A 16,416-nucleotide genomic window follows, 5' to 3' on the forward strand; every position below is an offset into this window, starting at 1 on the left:
CATTTGCCTTCAGAATTGTATTGATTTATTTTAGAAAACTCTAGAAGTTAAATGAATAGTGGAAATCCTTTCTCACCAATTTTGTAGTTATTCACATTTGGCCTGGCTAATTTCCCACCATAATCCCCCAATATATACAGTATTAAAGATAACCAGCTATGCCAATGCAGCCTAACGTTACGTAACAAACGTAAAGTCAACGTTTACTTTTGGTTTTACAGGTGAAACCAACAGCAGTCTCCTGGGTGAAAGTCCTGTGTTTGTTGGACCCATCAACAACCTCTCCCAGCAGAACTCTGTGGATTTTTCTCATTCGTTATACCATATATATCTTTCAATAACGGTCACTCGATATATTACGTTTCTTGCTCTCACCGAATGCAGAAACATCATCATTCAACATATGCATGGTTTCACAAACATACAATGCCAATTTTGTTTTTTTCTGGGCGACTAGGCTGACTTCCTGGAGGCCTGAACCATGTTGAACAAGATTATTGTAGTTTTGTTTTTAATTTATTTACCTATTTATTTATGCATTTATTTAAAACCTGCTTCGTCTACATTCAGGTTTGATAGCTAGCAATATTCTTCCTTACCTTTTCTAGCTCGTTACTATGTTAGTTTTTGCTTTACCGCCACCAACCGTCAAGTAGTGGAAGAGCATGAAATTGTCAGCTCAAATGCAAGCTACAAAAGATGGGGACCCACTCATAAAAATGTTACTTTATAGCGCCATTAGTGGTGAATAACTCCAACCTGAGCCTCCGGATGGAATTCACTTCATCTTTTCATTGACTAAGCATTTGCACTGCCTCCAAAATTCACTTCATGTTCAGTCTGAATACGCCTTTAGACTTACAAGAACTCCTTTTTCCATAGTTAAAATCAGTTAATTTAGTATTTAGTGAGAGTCAGCCTTGGCATGTGATACATTCACAGTTTTCCTTCATTATAGCTTGAAGACTGTCTGGCATCTGAAGCCTGTTTGCTCAGAGATGGCTGCAGACCGCCATGTGCCTCCTCTGATATGCAGAAAGTCTTTTAATCTGAGGTTGAGGACTTTGCACTGTGAGGGTATAACATGTTCAAAGATTCATGTTTCACCCACTGTAGTTACCATCCCTCACCCTACAGGTGCCCTGGGAGATTTGTTAAGGCCCCGGCGAGGATCCTCAGTGGCTTCACACCCACAGACACTGCCAGTCTGTTTTGATGGAGCGCTAAGCTCAAAGCACGGTAGCTGGGGACTGATCCGTGTGGCTGTGGACTGTTTTTTATCCTCCACCTGTGCACAGTTATTATATGTTGGCTTGACCTGGTCCCCAAGGTTCCCATCCAACAAGAAAGATATGCAAGTCAGAAGTCCTTACTCTTCTTTAGCCTCTCAATACATGTGGCATGGCTTCAGTGCAAGTTTACAGTCACTGTCCTCCTGGAGAATGAATGTTCTTTCACACAGCTTTGCGCCTCCGGGGATGATGGGCCGCTGCAGAATGAAGGGACAATTCTCTCTGGAGCGAGGACTGATTCTGTGCGAATCGGTAAAACAATCACATATACCTGAATCTTTCCACCAACATTATGGTTTAATCTCCTTATATACATCGTGGGTTTAATGCACTAATTAGTCCCTGATGTGGGTTTCTCCTCACATAAGCGTCCCAATTGAAAGCGGAAAGTTCAAACTTTGATTCATCTACGAAAACAGGACTTTCTATCGGTTCTCAGCAGTAAAGTTTTGCGGTGTTTTTGTCACTGAAGATGTACTTTGTAAACTCTCTAGTTGAGGATGCAGTCTGCCAATAGTTTTTTTTTTTTTTTTTTTAAATGTCTTTATGATGATGTGTTTGTTCATTTGTCTTGTTTTTGGATGCGATCGCTGTTGTGGAGTCAGGCTTTTGGTCCCTGTGCTGTGTTTGTCCTCTCATAACTCATGCAAATTATTACTTTATACTCCATATGTTGAAGCATTAGTCTACTAATGATCAAATATCCCTCCATTAAAGCTGCAGTGGGTAGAAATGGAGCAAATATGATTGAAAATGACAGTAGTGCATGAGACAGGTCAAACTAGGCAGCGCTGATCAAATATTAATCAATATTCTGTTACTGTAATGCCTTATTTCTCACCTCAAACGTTTTCAGAAACATCTTGTAGTGTGTTGTTTAGCTGTAAAATAAGAGTTTCTGACCCAGCAGCAATGTTGAGATCTGTTGAGGAAATACCAAGCACCGCCCACCAGCCGGAGCACAGCCAATAGGAACGCTCTCTCTCTGAAATGACCTGTGATTGGTCAAAGCCTATAGCCCATAAATTTCTAAAGCCTGAAGACAGAGCCATGAGGAGGCTCAGTAGTCTAGTTATCTCTCAGAACACTTGAATTACAATATGCTGAAAGGTTATTATGGATCTTTTGCCCAATGATGCCAAAACCTTGTTGCCTACTGAAGCTTTAATATGTGAATTTGATCACCTGCTCTATAGCGGGAACCTGTAGTTGAAGTTACTCCATGAGTTTATCATCTTCTGAAAGAGCATGTTAGATATGAAAATTGCTAATACGCGAGTGGCGTCTGCAGCTGCAAGCAATTTTCACAGCTCTCCACTAATAAGAGTGTGGTGATATCTTCCCTACTGTCAACAACCCCATAAACAAAACAAATGATTACTGTGAATGCATTACGAACATTTAAAATTCATCTAGGTGCTCCGTTGCTCCCCGCTGTTCTGACAGTCGGAAGTCACAGCGGCTTGAATGATTAAGTGTGAAGCAAGCCACATGTAGCGCACACATGGCATCACTAATGTTTTAGAACATTATTCCCAGTGCTCAGTGGGTGGACTCATGCTTTACTGCACTGATTTCAAATGAGGTGTGTTTTTAACTTGATAATAATAATTTGGCCTCTTGTGGGCTTAATATAAGCCGGTGCACCGTCAGCACAGTATGAGTGTGTCGAAGGTTTGATCAGTGTTCGCGGGCTTAATTCAATTAAACATCTGTGATGGGAGATTCACACTTGCTACCCGCAAGTAGGCTACACATGCCGTCTCTCCCCCACTCCTTAAATTCCTTAAAAGCAACACTAGCTAAAAGTTTTATGCGACCTACTAAATAAATAATGTATGCAGTGAATCGTGCAAAAAGTGATTCATGCAGTAAGTAATCTGTGACATCACTTCCAGGTTTCTGAAAGACGTTTTGAAGCCTGGGGTTCGGCCAGAAATTATTCATTTGAAGGAGTGAATTACTAATGTGGGTGCAGGCATGATGAAAAAATGTACCCCCCATTACCTACTGGCCTTCACACTCCTGTGGCCCACAGGCGGTAACATATCAAAACTTAATCAAATATGAATAGCATCCCGACCGAGCAAATCGGAGCCTCATCTAAGGAAAAGCACACTAGATTAGTGTGTACTCGAGGCATGGTATGAGATTTAGGTTCAGGCCGTCTCTCCTGGTATTCACTATCTTGCAATTAGAAGAATTAACTCAAATTCCATCACTATTTTCTGAAGACAACAAACTGGAAGAATGTTTTCCAATCCAAAAAAATAGTCCAATTCAGAATACATTTTACATACAAGTCAAATTAACAACTTGATTTCATGGAGAGGCATAAAATTAGCACATTTTTAAGGACATTCCACGTCATTAGACGGTCGTGGTTATGTTTAGGAAACAAAACGGCCGCAGTTATGTTGAGGCAACCACTTAGGTTTAGGAAAAACATCATGGTTGGGCTTTAAGTATGCAAACATAAGTACGGAAAACACGTAAACACATAAACAGTTAGTGACACGAACACCAGTCTTCTGGTTGAAAGTCCTGTGTTTGTTGGACTCATCGTCCATCATCAATGCGTTTGCATTGGAGTTAGTACAGACTACATGGCGTGAAATGGCACGCCAAAAGCTAGAATGGTGTGGTTATTGCAAAATGATTTTCAAATTGCCGTGTCATTCATACTCTATTTGGTGGGACCGGACTGCAAATAAAAGTCAAGTCACAAGCAAATTCACCTTCTTTGCTAGCTTGTAATGATGGAAACGCCGAAAAACAAGATACTTGTGACATCTTAAATATAATTTTTACTCTCACTAATACCTACATGTCTTACAAATTATGATCTGTAAATTGATCTCATTTGCAAGTTTGAGTTTACAAGATTTATTCAGAAAAAAAAAAAATGGCTAATTTGTTATCTTGAGGCCAAAATGTTAGATGTTATCCTCTCTCCCACTCATTTGATGCACAACTTTGATGCTGAAGTTTTGTAACATAAGCATTCTGGGAGAACTTGTCTTGGTAGAGAAATTAGAAACAATCAATCTCTCACATTTAAACTGCAGAATATTTATGTGCATATTTAACCTCATTTTGACTTACTTTAAAAGAGATGTTTAGGCCAAATGCAACGGCCAAACATGTAAATTCTCCAGCTGTTATTCACTCTTTATCCAAGACCCATTTGCACATAAGTACTTATAGAACTGTATTGGCATAACTGCGTTTACTGGAGGGTGTTAACTGATAGAGGAGGTTCCGGGTCAAAGCTGAACACAGTATAACAGCCCCAAACAGCTGAGCCACAAGGACGTCTGCACACATGTTAGGAAACACTGGGGAGATCCCCTTTCAATGTCAACCACAAATTAGCTGCGCCACAACATAACGGCAGGAGACGGCAGACGGCATGGAAACGTTCTCGTGAATGTGAATAAAAAGGAAAATTGCTGCTATGAGACGAAAGTCCTACTTGAATTGTAGCCTAGTTGGAATATGAAAAAAAAAGAAAGAAAGAAATAAAAAGGGTTTGATCGTCAGCCCATTTATCTCCAGTGAGAGAAGCGAGGATGGCACAGTCTCCAGTGTTCATCATTGACAGGTTTGCTTGGATGCCAGGTGTACTCATTTGTCTTTGAAATAATTGGAAATTAAGAGGATAATGAGGTCTTTGGGGAGACACCGATGAGTGTTTCTGACATTCAGCTGAATGAGGGACAGGATATATATACCACTTTGATTTGCCTTCACAAGAGACAAAACCGTTGAGTTTTCTCAAGCTGATGCTTGTGAAAAGAGAGCACTGCAGCACTTCACTTGTGATGACAATAATAGATGATAACAGATACTGAACGGTCAAGTAATTCAGTGCACTGTGAAGTTGGATGTGAATTGAATATTTTCTCTTTTGGCAGCATTAAGTGTTCTGGTTGAATCAACGCGGGTTGATAAAAAGAATCCACTTTATTATAGGCCTAATTCCTTGTTTTAATTTAAGATTCCCTTTGCCTTTTTAAAGAAAAGAAGTGTTGAAGTATGAGTGTTCCCACATCAAGCAGTCAGAGAAGTGGCTTCCATTGCTGCTCCTCGTGCTGTTTTTCTGTCCTACCAGCTAGTTAACAGTTAATTGCCTTCACCTGGTGTCCCAGGTGGAAATGATTCACTGATGAGATATAGCTCCAACATTAACCAGCAGGCCCCTGAGCCCCGCAGACTGTCATTAACAGTGGAAACGCACTAGTTGCTTTGAGCTGGGTGGAGCAACCAGCTCCCACTCATGTTCTATGATGATGGCAAATCCCTTGCAGAGACTATTATATATGCCATATATTTCAAATTAATGAATAAATGAAGGAAATGTGAGCAGAAAGGAGCCGACAAAGCCAACTCGGTTACTCAGTTCATTATTCATTGAAAATAATCACAACATAATATTGTATGTTTCTCCTACACTGGCCTACTTTGTTTGTGAGCCTGCATAACAACGACAGTAGTAAACTACATTTGGTTTGACAGTTCCTGGTGGCCTTAGTGCATTCTTATGCTACTTTCACTTTTGACTTTTTCAGAGCAGGAAAAATCACAGGTGGAACTAATGAAATAAATAATTTCTCCACTCTATTCCGAGTGTCCCAGTAAGCCGTGTCGGTGAGCAGCAGGGAGGCGCAGCAGCGGGGCGCTGAAACCATACCAAAAATAGGATTCAACCATCATTAATGATATTAATTACGCCTGAGATCTTTCTGCTACATGTCAAAAATGTCTGCTGTAAAAAAAAAAAAAGAAAAGGCCTATTGTCTCACCATTAAATGCTACACAGAGACACCAGAGGAGCTACTCCCAGAAATTAAAAGTGGATGGTGATAATACCAGTACAATTTTGGGGATGTTATAACATCTTTGGCAACAGATTTAATTTATCCTTGTGAACTTTAAAGGAACAATATGTAGAACAGACAGCTAGCGTTTAAAATGGGTAAAAGCAGTCCAAATTAAAAGCACTGGAGCTGCGATAGTGACTGAGAGCAGTTGGCACACATTTTCAATTTGAGGGTTACCTTCTAGACACGACCGTGTTAGCCTCTGACCAGCAGCAGTAGACGGAATCACTTCACCCGCTGTTTGTCTCAAATACTCGCTGCATTGATAACACACGGACCACAGAGAGATGTGCCGAGGCTTTTCAACTTTAACTTTAACGTTATCTCTGTTGATCTAGTTTGTTTGCTTGCTTCCATGGCTGCAGAAGGATATGTTAGTGTGCCAATTTGTTTCATATGTGGCAACGGGGTGTTGAAATGGGTCGTGGACGGGATCACACCAACAACCAACAAAAACAGATGTTCTGTACCAGAATGGGAATTTCAAAGGAGAACATACTGGCTGTAGCATTGTTGTCTGAGAAGTCAGTGTTTCAATTCAGCATGTTTCCTTAATCTCTGATGATATATCAAGGTCATTTTATGATTTGTTACAGTAAATATATTACATATTAGTCCTTTAATTGGTCTTCCAAAGTCATTTCCTGTCATTACAAAACAATAGAGTACATTGATTTATTGTATTCTAACCATAAAACCTGTATATTTTCATAGTTGTAAGGGATTGAAACAGAACTTACATTTTTATTTAATACTTTATAACCTCCATGCACATGGTTGGTCAACAACACCATTTTTCATACAAGTACAATATACACAGCAGCGTTAGGAATGAAAATGCATGGCAGAATATTCCTTTGGGTGACAGATCCCCCCGAAGCAATGTTTGCACAGCGGTGACGTTGTTTGTAGAGTTGAGAAGTGTAGCGGCGACATGCAGAGCGATCTGTGAAAACCTGCTGGGAGCAGCAACAACATGCCATAGGTAATGCAAAGGACTCGTGTTCATCGCTGTTTGCAGTCTCATGATTATGTATAATCATGTTGGGGTCCCGCCATTATCCCGTATTATTATTGATCTGCAGATAAAAAGCCAGCCTGAAAAAAAACCTCTCGGGATGTCTTTTTTGCCGCCATTGTCTGTGTTTCCTGTGGCGTTTGCATGCAGAACTCACACGCTCTGTGTGCTAAATACCTTCTCTCTGCCTCACAAGGTGAAAAGCATAACATATACGGAGATTAAGAAGGTACATCAAATGGTTAGAAATGGGATGGTGATTTTTGTTGTGCTTTGAGAAATTGTTTACGAAACTGTTTTGAGGATTTTGTTCACTAGGCTTTTTCTTCTTTTGCCTGAGGCATCTGTCATGGGAACATCACACAAACAATGCTCTCACATCAGTGTTTCAAGCATTTCTTAGAATATTTTTGCAAAAACTTACAACCCAAAAAAAAGCAGCTTAAAAAATATGTTCAAAAACAAACAGACGTGGACAAAGAATAAGTGGGAGATTTCCCTGTGGAGAACCGGGCAAGATCATTTTTCATTAGCATGTGTTGTGCGAGGAACACAATTGGTTCTCCACACTCCAATTCCGAGGCTCTGGGGAAATGTTTGCGACCCACATGTGTGGATGACATATTGAAATCATACGGCAGCGTTGAATCCTGTCCCAGTTACTCCAAAGCTAATATGTGGAGCCGGCACGGCGGCTGCCTCGTAGCGCAGTTGTGTCCCAGCTGACGAGGCAAGTCTCCAAGGGAAGTTTATTTAATATGATGCTTGAGAAGGAATAAACAAATAAATGAAACCCGGCTATAGAACACTTTTATTACCATTCCCACTTAATTGTATTCCCTCAGTGATGCAACCAAAACAAGAACAACAACAAAAGGGGCAAAAGAAACAAGTAGCCAATTGATGATGAGAGCAGCCAGAGTCTCCAGATTGTCTTTGATATTCTCTCCAAAAAAAAACAAAAAAAAAACCCTTTACATTTCACAGAATAAAACTGCCTCAATGTGACCATTTAACTTTTGAGCCTTTTGAAAATGTGAATGCGGACAGTTTGGAGGGTTGGCTCTACTCTCATTAAACAAAGCAAAGTTTGCAGCAAAATGAAAATATGAGAATTAAAGTTTATTATCAACCTTAGGGGACAATATATAGAACAAAATGATCTAAAGTCAAAGCTCCACAATTCTCTCTTTTTATTATAGCTTTCAACTGTAACCAGTCCGATTAATCCACCGTGATGCTCCTGGCAAAATCAACCTGCCTTTTATTTCTGTGCATTGTTCATGTAAAGTATGAAGACTTTAGTGCTTATTTGATTGCTTAAGTACAAATGTATGTAATAAAATGCACCATATAAACACAATATTTGAAATAATATAGGCTTTAAGGAACTGTGTTGTGAGGGTCACTTGCCACTCAGCAGGCTGGTTGGGTTAATGATCTCTGAGGAGAGGCAGCTGTGGAGCCTGATTGTCCCTGATGAGGATCAGGTGATTGAAGCTTATATCTACCCCTGGTTTCAGTGCTCGGGTGCTGACTCATTGTCTCTTTGTCAGAGGTGGTGAGAGTTGCTGTCCTGTTTTTTGCTGTATAGGAGTGTGTGAATCTGTAAAAGTACCATGTGAACCTATCTGTGGGATTTGCTCACCATTTAGCTTCTTCTGTTCTCTGGAGTCTCTTTTAGAATGGGTTAGGTCTGTGAGGCCTGCCTTCGCTGGTTCTTTCTTATTTCATTTATGTTCTAGTCAGCTGCTTGGCAGCAGGGTTTTAGTTTTAGTCTTTTCAAGATATATTGAGTGTAGGGAGCCTTCCTTTTCATTTGGTGTTTCCCCTCTCCCCTTAAATCGCTTGCGATTTTTGTGGTTAACCTTCGGGATTAACTTTTAGATTCCCCTGGTCTGCAATTGCATCCCTCTCCCTGTTCCCCTGACACTATGATGCTCCTGGCAAAATCAACCTTACCCATACCACTTCCCTTTTATTTCTGTGCATTGTGCATGTAGCAATTAAAAAGTACTGTAGACATTAGCGCTCATTTTATTGCTTAAGTACACATTTTTGGAATAAAGTGCACCATATAAACACAATATTTGAAATAATATAGAACAGTGTGTAGTTTTGGGGGAATCTATTGGCAGAAATGGAATATATTAATAAGTATGTTTTTTTAGTGTATAATCACCTGAAAAAAATAATTGTTGTGTTTTTGTTACCTTAGAATGAGCCGTTTATATCTACATATGGAGCGAGTCCTCTCCATGGAGTCCGACAACATGTTTCTATAGTAGCCCAGAATGGACAAACCAAACACTGGCTCTAGATATGACCATTTGCATTGGCCACTATAGTTCTCCTACATGCTTAACACACGGGAGAAGTTTCCCTTGGTTGCAATCTGCAACCTCACCAGAAGATGCCAACAGATCCTACACACTGCACCTTTAAAACTACATTTTTTGCTTTTGGAACCAGCCTCAAGTGGCAATATGAGGAACTATAGTTTTTGTCACTTCCGCGTTGTCTTCATTTCTCATCACCGGAGGCTGCCGCTTGGCGAAATCTCATACCAATACGTGGATGACACATTTACCAGACAGCACTGCTCCAGAGCTTCAACACTATCAAGCTTCCGTTCCTTAACCCTCGTTCATGAGAAGGCTGATGGGATTATTAAAACCCCATTGACCGCACAAATCAATATCTCAATCTTAACTCTTAACCACCACTTACAACATAACACCAGTGAGTGGTGAGGAGCCTCCAACACAGAGCTTCTTGTCAGAGAGGAGGAGTATAGAGACGGGAAAGTGCGACATGTCCAGGGGGCACAGTGTCCTCAGGAGACCAGGACTGACTCGGTGACTCAAAGGAGACCACCAGGAACATCCCAGTGGGTATCTACAGTCTTCACTTGTAAACCCTAAAGACATGAACCCCCCCAGAGAGGCTCTCTGTGAACACTAAACCAAAACGGGTCACAGTCATTGACTGGTAGTCAGTGGAAGGCGGAGACCAATCAAGGATGCCATCCGATGCCAAGAGACCATCTTTGAACAGAGACGAGGGGTTACGATCGTCCCCCCCCAATTACAACCACCCCATGTGACATACTTAGAGTGAGCCAGCTCCGTCTGCTATATAAAGACCATGAAATGTGGTAGCAAGCTCCAATAGCTATTAAGTGGACCCCTTTGAGCTAAAATTGTGTTACATGAACTGAAAATGGTTTTGACACGTCATAGGAATGTGGCAGGAAGTGTAAAACTTGGACATTCAATGATTTGTTAATTGACTGGGTGCAATGGTTTCAATTCAAGGAAACCTGTTTTATTTTCAAGTTTTTTAAAATCAGGTTCAAAATTTGATGAAAACAAATCACAATATGATCTGCATGTGGATTAAACTCTAATTAATTGCAGCTGTAAGTTGTTACTTCCCATCCATTTTGCGTTATTAAATAAAGAAATCTTCCAGCCACAAAGGAAATTTATACTTCTTTGTAGATTAAAATGCAAGGCCTATTTTGGAACATCAGAAAAAAGACAAGTTGTAAAATATTGACTTTACATATCTGAGTTGGTAGCATAGTTTTTAAGGCAATATTAGCATATTATGAAAAAGAAGCTCTGAGACATCCTGGATTGATAAAAAGCAACCAGAGAAAGTCAATCTAAACGCTGTTGATATGGTTGGCTGTTTCATGTAACTCATCTGGCTTTCTTTCAGAGGATTTCAGACTGTGATTGCTGGAGTGATAAACATCGTCCCTGGTCTGATTACTTCATTAGGAAGCTAAGTCATTTCCTCCTGCTGCATGAAACCTCTACTGCAGGATGGAGGCCTCCCACTCAGAGTTCTTCACAACTCGACGTGTCTGAGAAACTAATCTCTCATCGAGCGCCGTCAAACACATGCACTGAGGCAGCGCATTCAAACTCTATTCACAGACCAAATAAAGACTAAATTGAGGCGGAATGAGTTTGAATATGAGCAAAAACTGAACTAACAGCTCGAAGTCTGGAAATATGATTGGTAGCACTTACAGGGAACCTGTTTTAGTTGTGTAGCCTTCATCAGTATCATTCACTGGAGAAAATAAGATGTTCAATATCAGTACCAGGGAAATGGTTGCTTTCAAACCCACCCACATCTAGGTATAGAGAAGTTAATCCACGATTGTAAGGTTGAAATAAATCTGTACAACAGAAATTTGTTGTATTCAAAACAGAGCAGAATCAAGCCGAGGTGCGCCACATGAAGATAAAAGCTTTGAAATATATTTAAAAAAAAATGTTTATCTGTGAGAAGTCTGTAAAAATGCAATACACTCTGCTGCAAACAATTCTAATATAAAATATTATAGAAAATATGAGGCTGTGTCATCTTATATCCATAGCTCTATTAAGCCACATTTAAGCCTCGGACATACGCTTTCTGCATTCCAAGTCCGCAGACAGCTGTGTACTTGTACCAGTTGTGCGGACAACCACGCGGTTCCATTCATACTACAGTTGAGGGTCGTCATCGGTCTGGCGTTCCACACAAGAGCATTTCCTGATCCACACTACATTCCAGTTGGTAGAAGTAACGCATCATACATTGTTTACCAGGAGTTGAACGCTATTTGGCCGCCTTAAATTATAGAAATGTGGGTCAGATCTCCTTGCACACATCTCTTTACAACACTTTATCTTCTTCTTCTTCTTGGCAAACCAGCTAGAAGTGCATGCACCAACAACTGGACTGGACTGTGGAGCATGCACAGTCGGCATGATTGTACGATTGCTATACGTACAGTCTGAGTGGTCCCACATTTTGGGCTGCACGCAGACGTCCACATAGTGTCCTCATGGACCCTCGCGGACATGGGCGGATGGCAACATTTACGTAACGCAGACGCAGATGAGGAAAGTATGAATGGGCCTTTAGCACATACAGTACACTACATGGCCAAAAGTATGTGGACACGCCTATCTACAAACTTAAGTACATTTGGTTTGGGCACCACAGAGTTCTTGACACCATACAGTGGTAATTTTGGCGATGGTATACTTTCAGCTTTCCCAGTTTGGTCGGAAAAAACTTGACTGGCCTGTACGGAGCCTTGACCTCAACCCCATCAATACACCTTTTGGGATGAACTGACCAACTGTGAGCCAGACCTCATCACCTAACATCAGTGCCTGACCTCACTAATGCTCTTGTGGCCGAACAGGAGCAGATCCCTGCAGCCAGGGCCTTCCTAGAAGAGTGGAGGCTGTTATGCCAAAAGATTTATGCACATGAGTTTTAAATGAGCCGTCAAAGATTCATTAACGTGTGTAATGCTTGGGTGTCCACATATTTTTGACCATGTTGCATCCCCTGACACTCTGGTAAAACAGCTTGAAATATGTTTAAAACCCTCTAAAATTCAATAAAAATCATTTTAATACCTGTTAAAATGCTTTAAAATCTATTACAGGCTGTTAAGAAAATAATCACGCTGGCTGCCGACTCACAAAGGGCAAATAAAACACCCCCATCATGCGCCTGACAAAACAATAAACTGAGCTCTGGCCTTCATGTGACTCCTCACAGCAGGCTGAATCCATGCTGCTGGTTGTTTGCTCTATAATGATCCCCAACCGAGTTGTTTTTTTTCACCGTGACATAACTTATCATGACTGATCACAGCATCGCCGTGCACTGAAGAAGTAATCTTCTTCTTATCCTTTTTCTTCTCACGTCAGTTTCTTTGGAATATTGACACACTTCCTCTTGGCTAAAAACACGAAGAATTGACTCATTTATTACTGCCAACATTCATTAAGTAAGACCGGTAGTGTTCTATGCCTTGCCATCTGTGCTATATAAATAACATCCACATGTTACAGCTGGTGTTCAGTGGTGATGGCTATACTCTAAGTATGGTTGGGTGAACGCATCGGAGAAACAAACAAACCAAGAGAACACAAAACCTGTATTTTATCTACCAACACAGTAGAAACATTTCAGAGAAGCTTTATATAGGGCTGTAAAGCTGGATATACAACAGTGCACTCAGCTGCAGTGTTTCCTCATATATCTGTATTTATTACAGATTGGTAGGTACCTTTTGTTCTGTTTTTGAGTGGGTACTTTGAAAACAGGAATCCTGGTTTGAATTCCCTAAAAACAATGGAATTTCCCCTTAGTGTATATAATGCAAATTGTTAATGAAGTTAAGTTTTTACTCAGTCGAAAGGCAGTGAGAGATAGGGGTACACTTAAGTAACCCAATATTATGTTACTGTATCGATGTCTGTTTGCATTTTTTATTTATTTAATTAGTCACCTAAAGAATCCTGCAAGCACTTTCATGTATTTTTTTTACTGATCTAGGCAAATACTAATTCCTTTGCACAGATTGCACATTGTCTTCTTTATACTATGACAGTTTTCCTAAATTAGATTTAAAAAATTGCAATATATCACCTTGCTTACAGCATCACAATATATCACAATATATTTAATTGTAACCCCTGTCTCATGATACATATCATATTGCCAGATTCTTTCATACAGCGCTAGTGGGAAGGTAGTTAGATCAGGCAAGCAAAACAAAAAAGGGCTTGGACAAGGACAAAAACAATTAAAGGTGCTTAATACAAAATTCTGAGCATATCTGTTGCCTCCACATGGCTCTCAACATGGCGATGGCTGATGTTAATGGCTAATGTTGCTAATGGCGCTAACTGTGCAAGCAACGACAACAGTGACGCTGTCTGTTGGGACGGCGTTATCAGCTGTAACCGCCGTATGAGAGCAGTGCAGAGTGGCGCCCGTGAGCTAGCCAGAGGGGCACGCTCACATGCACTAACATCCACAAAAAGACACATATATATTAATGAATATGTTCTATAATACATGAAAATCTGGAGAATTTCCTCCCTGAGATGACACCAATAGAGGGTGGACAATATTGTGATGCCCCATGAATTCTTCAGGAAAACCAGGAGGGTCAAATGCCTGTGCCAAGATTTCTCCGGACTTTGATGAGCTTGATGACACGGGATATACTTGGCTAGAGTGTAATATTACTAGAAAAGGACTAGATACACAGTACCTCTTTGTTCTCATTCCATTTAGGTTACACTCAATTAAAACGATCATTAGCTCTCAACAGCTCTGCCTCATCTGCATCTTGTCCATTCCTTGTATTCTTGCCTTTTTTCTCTCTTTTGGAACTGATCAAAAGTGTCGTCATATGTATTTCTATGCACATGAAAAAAAAAAACCTTTACAATGCTAACCTTCTGTACCTCGAGATGAGGCTCCTTGAGCTCTTAGTTGCGACCCCTGCGACATTTTCCTCTGGAAGTAAAGACATTAAACTAACAAGTCACCGATTGTACGTCACGGTGGAAGAGATAAATTGTAAATGTCAGGCTTTAACATTAATGGCCGTTCCTGTGAATGACAGAACTACAGTACATTAATGTAAGACATCAATGCAAAATAGTGTTTTATTTCCTACGCTCCGACACTAAACCCTTTTACCTCCGAGTGTATTACGCCTGACCCTTACATTCCATCACACCTCTTTGAAGCCATCAAAGCTCGGCGCGGTCCAGAAATATTACCATATCTACAAAAAAAATGGATCCAATAATGACTACAGAGAGAAATACCTTACTTCTGCTGAGTTCAAACACAGTGGCATGGTAACGGCTTGGAGCTACCCTCTAAAGCACTAATGTGTTCAAATACCCATGGGCCCTCATTGCAGCAAGATTGAAAATACCAGCAGTGACTCTTAGCCCGGCACTTCAATATAAAAAAGGCCGATGGTCGCACTTTGTGACATGTAGCTTCTTAATGGTGCTGTTATGATGAGACGTATGGGAGGAGCACATTTGAGCCCCTGTTGCCAGACTCATCATTGCATGACGGATCACCTATACAGCCGAGAGCAGAACGGTTTATAACATGTATGAGTTTCCTACAAAAACTGTACCGCCACACATGTGAGCTATATGACCGCAACACATCAGAAATGTACTCTACATGCACCATATATTTCTATTACAGTCCAGTGACCGCTGCAGAGGACACAGATGTGCACTACATCACCCACATACTTGTACATGTGCATCAAAACTATTGCTCAATAACATCATTAGTGGTGAAAATCCCACAGGGTGCTTGTTTTTAAGGCCTCGGTTGACTCTTTCTGATCAGACTCTTTTTGATAGCGACAGAGAATGATGAACTTTACATCACCCCTTTTAATGTTTCTTGTAATAATACATACACTGATCACAAGCTGAGAACAAAAGGAGAACTATTTTGCTTTTTATCTGAAACAGAAAACCGTATGATCCAGCTTCCCAGATGCAGCTATTACTTGCAGTCCTCGCTCTTATTCACCTGGTTCACCTTTAATTTGGTGAGACATTTAGATATCTAGGGTAAAGCAGTCTAAATTTGGTTTGTTTGCCTGAAGAGGTTAGCATAGCTGCTGCAATAGCTTCAGTTATTTCAGAACTGGAGAGCAAAGAACAGCACTGAAGGCTTTTCTCAATGGAGAAGATGTTTTCGCTCTTCTCCCGACTGGCTTTGGCAAGAGTTTGATTGACAGATGGTTCATCCAATCACCTGCCAAGTAGTTTTGAAAGTGCCTGCCCTTTTCCAAACAGTTTTCAATGACGGCTTCTCAGACGGTTCTGTGAAACAAACCATCTGGCGGGTCAGGTTAAGTCTGAATTACATGTTGAAATAAAGTCATTGAAATTCTGTTGAAACCAGGTAACCTTGATGTCTTAAAATGCTCACTTTACCAAATACCAAATTTTGTCTTTTGACCCACAAATGTCCAACTAAATGCTAACTGGGCAGAGCATTGTGTGAAAGATACTGTGTTTAAAATACATAGGGTTGACCTTGTCAATCACGGTACTGAATGTGTTTTCCTATGAAATGAAATCATGTGCAGACATGCTCCAAATTGAATGTTGCCTAAATATGCTGGATATTATTGAAATGTCTTGTTCTTTAAAAAAATAATATTAACATAGCCTTGTGTTAGATTGCAAAACAATGTCCAACAACACACTTGGCAGCACAGACTATATTATGGTAACAAACTGATAATACAGACGGGTTGAGTTATGTGGATCCAAACGCCCATAATGCTCTAATAACAGCTTGGTTGCCAACACTACAACACTGCAGGATGTGAATTCTCATAACACACATTTGG

Source organism: Sebastes umbrosus, chromosome 21, assembly GCF_015220745.1.
Source record: "Sebastes umbrosus isolate fSebUmb1 chromosome 21, fSebUmb1.pri, whole genome shotgun sequence".
Taxonomy (NCBI): Eukaryota; Metazoa; Chordata; class Actinopteri; order Perciformes; family Sebastidae; genus Sebastes; species Sebastes umbrosus.